The 12,320-nt window shown below is 41.1% G+C and overlaps 1 long non-coding RNA gene across 2 annotated transcripts; it reads right to left on the reverse strand.

Annotated features, from left to right (window-relative positions):
• Nucleotides 1-382: 382 nt before the first annotated feature.
• On the reverse strand, nt 383-11,802 carry LOC109250261 (uncharacterized). 2 transcript variants are annotated; one of them, XR_008419959.1, is made up of 3 exons: nt 10,457-11,802; nt 6,593-9,007; nt 383-1,653 (listed from the first exon to the last, which is right to left on the reverse strand). It is a non-coding gene; the product is annotated as an uncharacterized LOC109250261 (long non-coding RNA). The 2 variants fall into 2 exon arrangements; XR_008419960.1 differs by having other exon boundaries at nt 383-9,007.
• Nucleotides 11,803-12,320: the final 518 nt, after the last annotated feature.

Below are 12,320 nucleotides of genomic sequence, written 5' to 3' on the forward strand. Positions count from 1 at the left end.
AACTTTGAATACTCTCAACCAGTCTGTGAAAAGAATACTTAAGATATCTACAAGAGATGAAAATGTGGTTATTACTGGTTCAGTGAATTTAATTAGTTTGACTACCTTTTGCACAATATGAAATTTTTCTGGAGCCTACAATGAAATAATTGATAAGAAAGTCCTTTGGAAGCTAGAAAGTGCTATCTATACTACTCCTTCTTAATTTTTATGACATAGATTTATACTATAAAGAGCAAAAAAAAAAAAAAAATTCAATGGCAATATGCTTACATCCCCAGTTTTGACCAAACTCATTAACTAACCTGCTGGGTCTATAGAAGAACAATCTGGTATAGCTAAAAGTTTATCAACCTAAATAAAGAGGTAAACTGAGGCAAGCTCAAATTACCAGAAATTGAGTTTATTTGGGAACAGCAGAGGAACTGCAATTCCATAAATGCGTGACGTTGCAGGCTACAGGTGAGTCTGCTGAGGGTTTGGAGCAGGCTGTATTTATAGGCAAGTTGTGCAAAGAGGGGGATGTCCAGCCAGAGTCCAAGCAGTGAGTTCCATGGCTTGAGAATGGGAAAAGATTCTTGGCAGTTGCTCATTGGTCAGGGGATAAATCTTGGTCTTCTGTACATCAGACATTTCTGAGAAATCAGTCTCCAGGTTCTTGAGTTCTGTTCTTCTAGGAGGTGCGCGTGCGACATTCTCCATTTCATATAATCAGGTTCCGCTTTAGATTGAAGTCCTTTTACAAGTTACCAGGAATTTTTGAAGAAATAAAATATTGGCAACAATATGATTTGTCTACCTTTTCCCTGTCTTACCTTCTTTACTTACCTTCCTTACCTTCAACTTACCTTCCTTAAACATCTCTAGACTGCCCAAAATGTCAGACACCGACCTGAGAGCTAGAGTACAGAGCAGGTGTCCTTTAATTCCATAGTTAGCCTGAGCTAACCTATAGATTTGCTGTCAAAAGGTCTAACCTGGGCAGTTGCATCTAGTTCACCCTGTAGGTACACTGTGCAGCCCATTCCACAAACATTGACCAGGTGCCTGCTTCCTGCCAGCTACTGTATCACATGCATGTGGACTTTGTCTTCAAGCAGTTCATGTTGTTTGGAGGGAGCCTGACACGCAAGCTAACAATCACGATAAGATACAGCGACAGCGTGTCCTATCTGTAAAGGTAGGTGGGGAGGGGAGCAGGGAGGGCGGGAGAAGTCAGTTACGCTGTGTCCACCAGTGCCATGCAGAACTCATAGGACTCCAGGGCTGCGAGTGAGGTTTCAACAGCACGTTGTTCAACCTTTTCATTTTACAGATGAGAAAACGGAGTCCCAAAGAGCGAGAGTGACTTATAAATGGTTGAGTAATCAGTTAGTGCAGAACTAGAACTCAGGTTGCCGTCCGGGGTGTCTCCTCAGCAAGGGCCATGTTGCCCCCATTGGGGTGAAAATTGGTTCTTGGAGACAAAAATTTTAGATATTCTAAGGGTGCAGGGAATCCACAGAGGTGGCAGCCAGAGATGTTGGCCAACTGAGTTCCTCGTAGCAGGATCTCTTGAAGGACAAACTGTGTAGTGCATCTTCGTGACTACCACAGGGACCTAACTCTGGTTCATTTTCAACCACCTCACAAGTTAGGTGTCATTATCCCCACCTAAAGAGAGAGAAACATGCTCAGAGAGGCTAAGCAACTTTCTGGAAGTCACGCAGTTGGTAAATGGCAGAGATGGGACTTGCACCAAGGCTTTTCTGTTTCAAACATGTCCTCTTTAGGATTTCTAAAACTTTATTGATGTTCTTAACAAATTCTTAAAAGTAGGCAGGGGAAGCTCTGCATTATCATAGGGCAGAAGGGGAGGAGTCTCGGACTGCACAACTCTACCAACAGGACACAGGATATAGAACAAATTAGCAGAAACTGAATGTAATAAATTCAGACAGTAGATCATTGGCATTCTTGGATTTAAAATTCATGGTTTTAATCATTTGTGAGACTCCCTGGCTCATAACTTGAAAGAATTTCAAATTTTACTGATTCATACAGCTGAATACTTTGGGGATGGGCATGTCGATATTCCTGATGATCTACTCAGCTGGTGAGAGATGCTCATAGCTGATTTAGCAATTCTGCCTTCGCTTGGCTTTCTTTCTTATGCTGAGTCATTGTCCCATATTCAGAAACACTCATAAGGTGAAACCAATTTGATTTCTTTTTGAAAAGTGTCCAAAAAGGAAACTAACTGCTAATGCTGATGACAGAAGTGAAATGCCTGAAACAATTTTTAGCTAACAATGAAAAGTGTGGGATATGCTAGAGTGAAATGTCAAATTTCTCTGTGGAACAATCACACTCTAGATGGGGGCGTCAGGTGGTCCCACAGAGGAATACGAGACACCTGTGACACCATTTCAAGAGGGTGCTCTGGCCTCTGGTGTAATTGTTCCCAAGCAAGGGAGAGATTTTTAAGAGGCTAAAAAGAGGCCACGTTACTATATCTTATGGGAAATATTAAGGCTTATGGTGGTATTTATGAATTTGGGGTATTCTTGAAGGCCATACACCTGTCTCAAAAAAATAAAATGTTAAGTTCCAGCATCTACTGTAGTGGAGTTTCCTGAAATCTCTCTAGATATCTGTTCCGCCCCCAGTGTTGCCCATTTCGGAATATGGTATACCATTCACCTAGTCCCTCAGCCGCACAAACTCAGCCTCTCCCTTGGCCCTTCTGTTTTGCTCACACCATTTATTTAATTCCCCAGCAAAATCTTTTGACTCTAAATTGAAAGTATGTTCTAAAGACAGTTCTTTCTGTCACTTCTACCACGATTATTCATTCTCAAATAACCACCCTCCCATAGAAGAGCCTCATGAAGGAATGTCCTTCCTTCAGAATCCAAGGTGGTTGCTGGAAAAGAGAAGCTAGATCTAAGCAAACAGCAAAAACCTTTCAATAACTTTCCACTTGACTTAGAGTGAATCCAATAGCCTATTCATTGCCTCTAAAGCTACCCATGATCGGGTCCCTGGCTTCCCCTCAGAGTTCATCTACCTACCCCCTGTTCACTCACTCTTTCTCAGTCATGTTGGCTTCTTATCTTTTTGGATGTGACAAACATGATCCTACCTCAGGGCCTTTGCACTTGCCTGGGACTCTATTTTTCTACATATCCATATGACCTTTCTCTTAGGTCTTCCTTAGGTCTTCACTCAGTGGTCACCACCTGACCTCTGACACAGGCCTTCCCTGACACATCTATGACCTGTCACCCTGCCAATCTCTACTTTCTTATTCAGCTTTACTTTTCTCAGTGACATTTATTACTGTGGCCATTGCATTATATATGTGTATATCTTTCTCCTTATATATTTATTCATTATCTATATCCCAAACAGGAATATAAGCTCCATGAGAGAGAATTTCTTTTGTTCACTGCTTTCATACCAACACCAAAACAAGGTGTGGCCCATAGTGGATACTCAGTAAATACTTATGGAATATCTATGTGAATATCTGGACAGTGTGTGCCCTGCTTTAAATTGGTCATTTAGGATTAAGCAGACACTGGAAAGGAGACAGAGTGTCTGTGGAAGACCATGGTGGGCTTGGTTAGAGGTACCCGTCCTTTTCTGCCCCCAGGTCAACCCAAGGTTCCCCGGCCCTCAGAGGTACCAGACACGGCACGCTGTGCATCAGGTAGCCTGGGCACACTGGTATCCATCCTGATGGGGTGGTTCATGCAGGCAACTGGAAAGAAGAAGGTGTGGGCAGAACTGAGCTGTGTTACAAAGCAGGGGCGGAGTAGATTCGCATCCTATTAATAAACTGAAGAATTAAGGTTGTTGAGACTGAAGGGTGAAATCTGCATATGTCTCTGAATGACTTTTGCATTGTGTTATACAAGCAGGCAGATTTTATTCCTCCCTTTCTATTAGAGTTCTATTACTTTCAGGATGAATGTAGAATATTTATATTGCCATTGTTTATTTAAAAAAAAATGAAAGATGCAAAAAAATAATAAAAAAATAAAATAAATAAAATAAAAAAATGAAAGATGCAGGGCACCTGGGTGGCTCTGTCGGTTAAGCGTCTGACTTCAGTTCAAGTCATGATTTCACGGTTCATGGGTTCGAGCCCTGCATTGGGGTCTGTGCTGACAGCTCGGAGCCTGGAGCCTGCTTCAGATTCTATGTCTCCCTCTTTGTGCCCCTCCCCACTCGTGCTCTGTCTCTTTCTCTCTCTCAAAAATAAATAAACATTAAAAAAATTTTTTTTAGAAAATGAAAGATGCATTTCACCCTCCGTTGTATAAATTATTAGTAGCTGAAAACAGCACAGACTTAAATTATGTAAGTGGTAGCAAAGTCACCTTTTCCTGAGATAAACATTAACACATCACAAGCGTACTCTTTGTATTAAGAATGTCTAGTGTTTATCTGTAGTTTGGCAGACAGAAACCATGGACAGCTGAAGAAAAAAATTCATGGTTTAAAGGGTAAACATTAAGCAAAAACACATCAAATTCAGAATGAACTTAAAAATAAGGTGACGATTTTTCATTCAATATGAACTAATCATTTGATAAACTAATTTTGCTTTTTGAAATCTAATCCCACGTGAACTATTTTTCAGTTAACTTCATTTAATTTTCTCAGTTTTCTTTCATAATTATGTGGTGTATATGATTCCCTATGCCAGTCAGATAATACTTTTTAAAAATCTCTTCATTTCTATCACCAAAATATATATGGAGGTAGAGCACAATAAGTCCTATAGAATCTGTATTGAGTGAGTTTCTACTTCTTTGCTCTGAATGTGAGAAGGCTTTGCACAGAGAGTATCTTTGATACTTAGTTTAGCACTCTGGGTACAACAGTAGTTCAATTAATGTCAGATGATTGCTAATACTGAAAAGATATTCTGTCTTTCTGGGCTACCCCTTTTTTCATCCTTTGGGCTAAAGAGAGCAGACTTGATGGGTTAGTATTATGATTAAAAGAAATTCTGGTCAGAGTAAAAGAAAAATGTCAATCGGCTACAGATTAAAAATACAACTGATTTTTCTTTTTAAATAGTGCTGGCTAGGAGACTTCCATTGCTGGAGAAACAAAATGGATACAATTTTCCTAGGAGTCTACTAAATGAGTTGGAAATTTACACACACACACACACACACACACACACTGCACAGGAATGTTTATAGCAGCTTTATTCATAATTACCAAAATTTGGAAGCAATGGAAATGTCCTTCAACATGTGAATGGGTAGACTATGACACATCCGTACAATGCAATAGTATTCCGTCCTAAAAAGAAACGAACCAAAAAAGAAACAAAAAGAAGTCGGGGGAAACTTTAATGCATGTTGCTAAGTAGCGGAAGCCAATCTGAAAAGGCTACATATTGTATGAGTCTAACTCTGTGACAATTTGTAACAGGCAAAATTGCACAGACAGTACAGAGACAGTACAAAAATTGTTAGTTGCCAAGGATTTGCCTGCGAGAGAGGGGAGATTGAATAGGCAGAGCCTAGGGGGTTTTTAAGGCACAGAAACTATGTTCTATGTAACACTGCAATGGCAGATATGTGGCATTATGCATTTGTCCAAACGCGTAGAATATACAATACATAGAGTGAACCCTAATGTAAACGATGGACTTTGTTAATAATACTGTATCATTATAGGTTCATCAACTGTAACAAATGTTCCACACTAGCGCAAGGTGCTAATAACAGGGAAATGGGGGTGGGGTAGGGAAGGACAGGGAGGGTATATGGGAACTCTCTACTCACTGTTCAATTTTCCTGCAAACCTAAAATCTCTAAAAAATAAAGTCTATTGATGAGTTTTAAAGTTAAAAAAAATGACACAGTGATAAACTGTCTATAATAAATCCAATTCAGCTATAACTATATAGATAGGCTGCAAGTAAGAGAATAAGAATCATGCAAACATTAGTCAGAAAAAAAATCTTTAGAGCAAAGAAAATTTCCAGAAACAGAGAGGAACACACTGGTAAAAAGATCAGCCTGCCAGGAAGACCTAGCAGTCGTACTTCTGGGCATTTACCCCACAGGAATGAAAAATGATAGACTAGTTCTGTGTCTCAACGGCGGTGATGGTTACATGAATCTACACACCGTGACCGAAATGGCATACGTGACACATGTACCAGTGCCAGTTTCCTATAGTGACACAAAGTGCAGCCATGTGGACAAACTGAGAGGGTACACGGGACCTCTCTGTATTATCTTTCCAATTTCTTAAAAGTCAGTGATTATTTCAAAGGCAAAACTTGAAAACAAAAAGGATGATGTGGGTTAAGAAAGTGATTTGTTATTTTTTAAATGTTTATATATGTTTGAGAGAGGGAGAGAGAGAGCACAAGCAGGGGAGGGGCAGAGAGAGAGGGAGACAGAGGATCCAAAGCAGGTTCCGCGCTCTTAGCACAAAGCCTGACGCGGGGCTGGACCTCACGAACCCCGAGATCATGAGCTGAGCTGTAGTGATCCGAGCTGAAGTCGGACCCTCAACGGACTGAGCCACCCAGGTGGCCCATGAAAGTGATTTTTTAAGGTATAGTTTACGTCACCCGAGTGGGTTTTGCCAGGGGTGTCCTTCCAGCTTCTGCTTCATGATCCCCCATGAATCTTCTTGAAGCGGCCTCTGTGAGCTTGGCCAGCCGGTGCTCCGGTGCGTCTGGAACGCCTCATTACTGCAATCTGGCCAGCTGTGGCTCTGTGCTCGTCGTTAAACATTTCCAAGCTGCCCTCGACAAGTTACTGCCAGAGTGACTTTTCCATCGAAGGTCTTTCTTCTCTTTTGCCTTTTTGAAGAACCTAAGAGATGTGATTTGCCCTTTACTTAATTATTTTTCGAAGGACCTTAGGCGTCCTTTTCTGTTTTCAGTTGATTTGTTTAGTTAAATTTCCCAAAGGAGAGACCAAAAAGGCAGATGCTGAGGACAGGTGCATCAGCGTTGTTTCTACCGGTTGGTGGTGAGCCAGGAACGGAATGAACAGGTATTCAGAACGGCTGGGGCATCAAAGGTGACAGGAATGTTAACTGTCAAGACTATGCTTTGATATTCATGGAACAGAGGAGAAAGGCTCCCCAAATTCCATTTGGATTTAACTGGGTTGATCATACAGAATATTGGCTACTCGTAAAAATCACCCTGGAAGCTTTAAAAAAGTAAAAAAAAATACTCAGGCTGGGTGGCTTCCATCAGTTGAGCATCTGACTCTTGATTTTGGCTCAGGTCATATATCAGAATCATGGGATCAAGCCCCGTGTCTTGTCGGGCTCTGCCCTGAGACTGCTTGGAATTTCTCTCTCTTCTTCTTCTCCCTCTGCCCCTCTCCCGGGCTCACGTGCTCTCTCTCTCTCTCTCTCATTCAAATTTAAAAACAAACAAGCAAACAAACAGAAACAAAAAAAAATAATGCTCATGTCCTATCACAAACCAGGTAAACTGGAATTCTGGTTTAACATATACCAAAGACACAGGAATATACATGTGTATATCTGTATACCAGATTTCACATATACCAGTGGTATAGATAGTATGTTAATAAGTGGCCTAGAGGGAAGTAAAGTTGAAAGGGGAATAGGAAATGTATGTGTGTGCTTATTGGAGAGGTTGTCAGTTAAAACTGGGTCGTCAGAGAAGGCATTCTTTGCCTGCTCTATTGTTTTTCTCTTTCATGAAGCTCCTTCAACATAATACGTAACCTTAGGAAAGGAAGTCTTGTAATATATCAATGTCAGTCTGCATTTATTAAGTCAACATTATGAACATAAGGAACTTGTCTTGAGAGTAAATATTTATAAATTGAAATAATTAGGCCTGATTGCTATCTCATAGTTTAAAACGAGCCAGAAAGAAGTGACTCATTGGAATTACTATTTGCATTAGGTACTCTACTAATACATGACAATATGTTCCATAGTTCAGAATATTACTTCCTTTCAAGCCTGAGATATCCTGAAAGAGCGAAGTTCACTTGGGGTACACCATTTTCTTTCAAAATATAAAATGCATTGCCTTTTAAGATTTTAGAAATACTACTGGCTGTTGTACAACATTTGAAACGCAAAAGAAAAATTATCAGCCATAATCTCACTGTTAACATTTTGGTTTATGTTCATCTAGTCATTTTTTATCTATATATACATGCGTGGAGTTTTCCTTTTTTTCTTTTATGTTTTTAAAAACATGCTGGGTATGCCCAGCAATCTATAATTATACATTATATATAGTGTATATTTACATATGCTACTTATATTGTAACTATGTAGCATAATTATAAATTATAAGTAAGACTTAATTAAAATATTTGGAAAAGTAGGTTTTCGACAAAATGGAAGGTTCTGATGCTTTTTCTCTGGTTTTGACTTGGCCATGCTCACCCTTGGCTGTCACCAGACCTGGCTGTCAGCCAGCTCTGCCCACGTCTGAAGACTCAAATGTCTACATCTACTCTCTGGTTCCAATCTTGTGATCGCCCCTTTTATCACTCTACTACTCTTGCTGTATCACTCTTCAATGTCATCGATCCTTCCAGGCTCTGTAACTTTTCCGATTTCTTCCCACCAACTCGTCTCCTCAATTCCTGCTTCACGAAGCCTAGATTCTGCAATCCACATCTGAAAGATCCCTCACCGCAGTTTCTTCATTGTGTCCCTTGGTCTCCCAATCATAAGCCAATATAACTAGAAATGTCTGCTTTGTCAGTTTTAACACTGCCAGAGAAAGTCACCTAAGAACATAGACTGGTTCCACTCCAGCCTCAAACAGGTCCTCAACTGTGTCAGAAATTCTGTTTCAGGCTCTATTAAGGCAACCATTTCAACCCTTTTCTGTCATCCTTAATCTCTTCTCCAACTTTCTCCACAGCCCTTAGGACATGTTTTCCCCACATGTCTCCCAGGGGCTGAGAGAAAACTTCAGTTAGAGGTTTTCTGGAGATGCCTCTAATCGTCATACTGCGTTTGGATGCTTGGCCTGGAGTGGAAAGGAGGACAGAAAAGGTAGCTCAGGTGTCAAGAAGGAAATCAACCAGTTTTCGTTCTATATTTAGAGTTACCGGAGGCTCTGGGTTTCTGATAGACAGTTGGTTCAGGGGAGCCTCGGTGAAGAGCCCCAGGCCCCGTCAGTCCCTTGCAGGGACATGGTTATCTGAGCCTCACAGATACAGGTCCCCGAGCGGATTCAGATCTCCAGTGGTTGTCTCCACGCAAGGGGCCTGGCTTATGGGGTTTTCATTTCTGTTGTCCCCTCTGAGGACGTTCTCATTTTAGTGCTCTGAACGGCCATATAAATGGCACTTGGTGCCAGGACCTCGGGAAGTCCGGTCTGACATAGCACATAAGGCCACAACTAAGACCTCAGATTTTATTATTTTTTATTTTTTTATTCTCCTCTTGATCTTGGTTGTAATATATCCAGTTGGCAGCTCTTAAGAGCTCCTCAAGGGTCCCTTCTGGACCAACAGCCAGTTTTTGCAGTTTTTTTTTGAATATTTGGGGCCAGTCCAGTGACATATTTGTCTTTTAGAATCGTCTCAGCCTCAGGGGTATTAGGGGAGATAGCTGTATATTTAATGAGAGCCTCCCTAAACCTTTCCAGGAAGGCCACCGGGCTTTTATTTTGTGTCTGTAAGATAGTGGATAATTTAGCGTAATTTAAAGGTTTAACCTTAGACCTCCTGACCAGATATAATTTTTTTTTAAGATTTTTTTTTTACAAACTTATTACAACTTTCTTTTGCTTTTAGATTTTGACCTAACTCTTCTTTTTTCTTTAAGAAAAAAGGTATTTCCATTGCTTATATACATATTTTTTATATATCTACTCTTTTACATGTAGAGTTTTTTAAATTTTTATTAGTCTTTACTACATTTAGCAGAATTTTAACTCTCAGAAACCTTAGTCATCAGTGAAAACTAAGTCGTAACCAATTATGAACTGTTACATTAGAATTTCTTAGATGGCAAACTATGAATCAATTAAGCACAAAGCATGTTTTTTCAACAGATCCAAATATCTTTGGTTTTTCTGCAAGAAGTCAAAAGCACAGACTTACCTCTAGTAATAAGCACTTTAGTCTCTTATCTCGTTGGATATCCAATGAATTTAATCCCAATTTATTATGTAAGCAAAAACTGTAATGTTTTAGGCTACCAAAGACTTTGAGAGCTATGCTAACAATTAGCCATGAAAACTATGAGACAAAGTTAACCATTACTTTAAGTCATCTTTTTGCTAACAAATTGGAACAGAGATAACATGAGTTTATTTGACCTTAAATCTAGGTAGAATGAAAGCTTTTTTTTTTTTTAATGTTGATAAACATTGTCTATCTTAAACCAACAAACTTAAATTAGCTTAAACACTGAATAGGTTTTACTTGGGTCCACGGAAGACACTTTGTTCCCCATGGTTAATTTTTACCTGGAACGTTGGTGGGGACATCTGACATCCGAGGTCTTTGCTCCTCGACATCTAGGGTGGGAGGAGGAGTTGATGGTGCCTGAGGCATTGGGGAGCCAGTTGTGCAGGCCGCCCGCCAGGTGGGGCAGAAACAGGAAGGGGGGAAGGGCAGGCAGAAGAGGCGAGGTGCCAGCAGAAGGCAGAGAAAGAGAATTCCTTGGTTTAAATCTTAGCAGGTCAGACAGAGGAGCAGACTCCAGGTTTCTTTTGTTCTGTTTTGTTTTGTTTTGTTCCTCCCCCCCCCCCCCCCCCCCCCGCAGTCCGTGTCAGTCTGGAGAAGACAGGGAGTTTCCCCGAAACAAAAGGAGTTTCAGCAGCTGCTTGAGAATATTCCTTGAAGTCCCCGTTCTGAGGTAAACCGACCAGAGACAGTTGTCTCTAATTATCATAGTCACTGACCCAGGAAATGAACGAGAGACAAATCCCCACACACAATCACACGGCCACTCCAACCCACCAGCCAGCACCCAGCGCCTTAGAGTTGCGGCTTCGTTCCTCGTCCCTCTTGGACCTACTAGGGCAAAGCTGGGAGGTGATCAGGGTCCCCTTCTGACTCTTAGGGGCAGGTCTGCCAAAACGAACCCGGGCTCTTACCAGTCTGACGGGCGCTCCCTGAGCCGGCTCCTGGGCCTCACGGATTCCGTTGGTGCACATAGGGTCCCTGCCCCAGTGCAGGGCTAGTCTCCTGCGGATCAAAAGGTCTGCTGGCACCAGGTGAAGCCGCCTCTCCTAGGGCCCCGAGGTTCACATCCCCAGTGGCAAAGGAGGTGGAAACCACTGCCTCCGAATCCCGATGCAAGCCCCCAAGTAATGTAGCAGGATTCTCACACAGTGGTGACACAGAGGCTTTTCTTTCCAGGATGCAGCTGTATTCCTGCCAGCACTGCTCAGTTGTGTTCGTACCCAAAGAACTGAGCCCCAAATGCCACGTGGCATAGTTCTTTATATATTTTTCACTTCTTTGTCTCCCATATATGGTACAGATACAAACATGCAGTCTGATTAAGTAGTCTCATGTTACAAGATCATGAGGGTTGTTGTCATGTACACACACAGCCAGATTACCTTGAGGTTTTTTTTTTTCCTTAGGGAGGGGACCCTACCACAATAACACATTTATAAAAGTAGACCATACACTAAACACAAAAGAAACCTCAAATATTTCTATACAGAGATGTCGTATTGACCATGATCTTTGACCACAATGCAAATAAAGTAGAAGTGAATAACAAAAAAGATACATTACGCATTCTCAAATATTTGGAAGTTAAAAATAACACTGTTGAATAACACATGAATTACAAAGATCACCCTAATACACACACACACACACACACACGTGTGTGTGTGTATATATATATATATATATATATATATATATATATATATATCTCAGCTGGGCTAAAGGGTATCCACGTAGCTGATAAAATACAGCTTTTGTGATGTCTGAGCGGATGTTTCAGAAGAGATTAGCATGTGAACCGGCAGACTGTGTAAAGAGATCCACTCCCATTAATGTGAGTGGGCATCATACGACCCTGTGAGGGCCTGAATAGAGCAAAAGTGCAGAAAGGGCAAATTTTCTTCCTTTTCTTGAGCTAAGACATTCATCTTCTCCTCCCCTTGGTCCTAGAGTCCAAAGGTGTTTGGGCCTTTGGACTCTAGGACATGACACTGGTGCCCCCTTCCAATAATATAATGGGAAGATAATATAGAGACTTCCCATATATCCCAAACCCATGTTCCCTTATTATTACCTTCTTATATTAGCATGGTACAATTGCCTCAATTAACAAACCAAATAAGGGGTGCCTGGGTGGCTCAG

The sequence above is a fragment of the Panthera pardus genome, unplaced genomic scaffold (assembly GCF_024362965.1).
Source record: "Panthera pardus isolate Hobbes unplaced genomic scaffold, ASM2436296v1 HiC_scaffold_7, whole genome shotgun sequence".
Classification (NCBI taxonomy): Eukaryota; Metazoa; Chordata; class Mammalia; order Carnivora; family Felidae; genus Panthera; species Panthera pardus.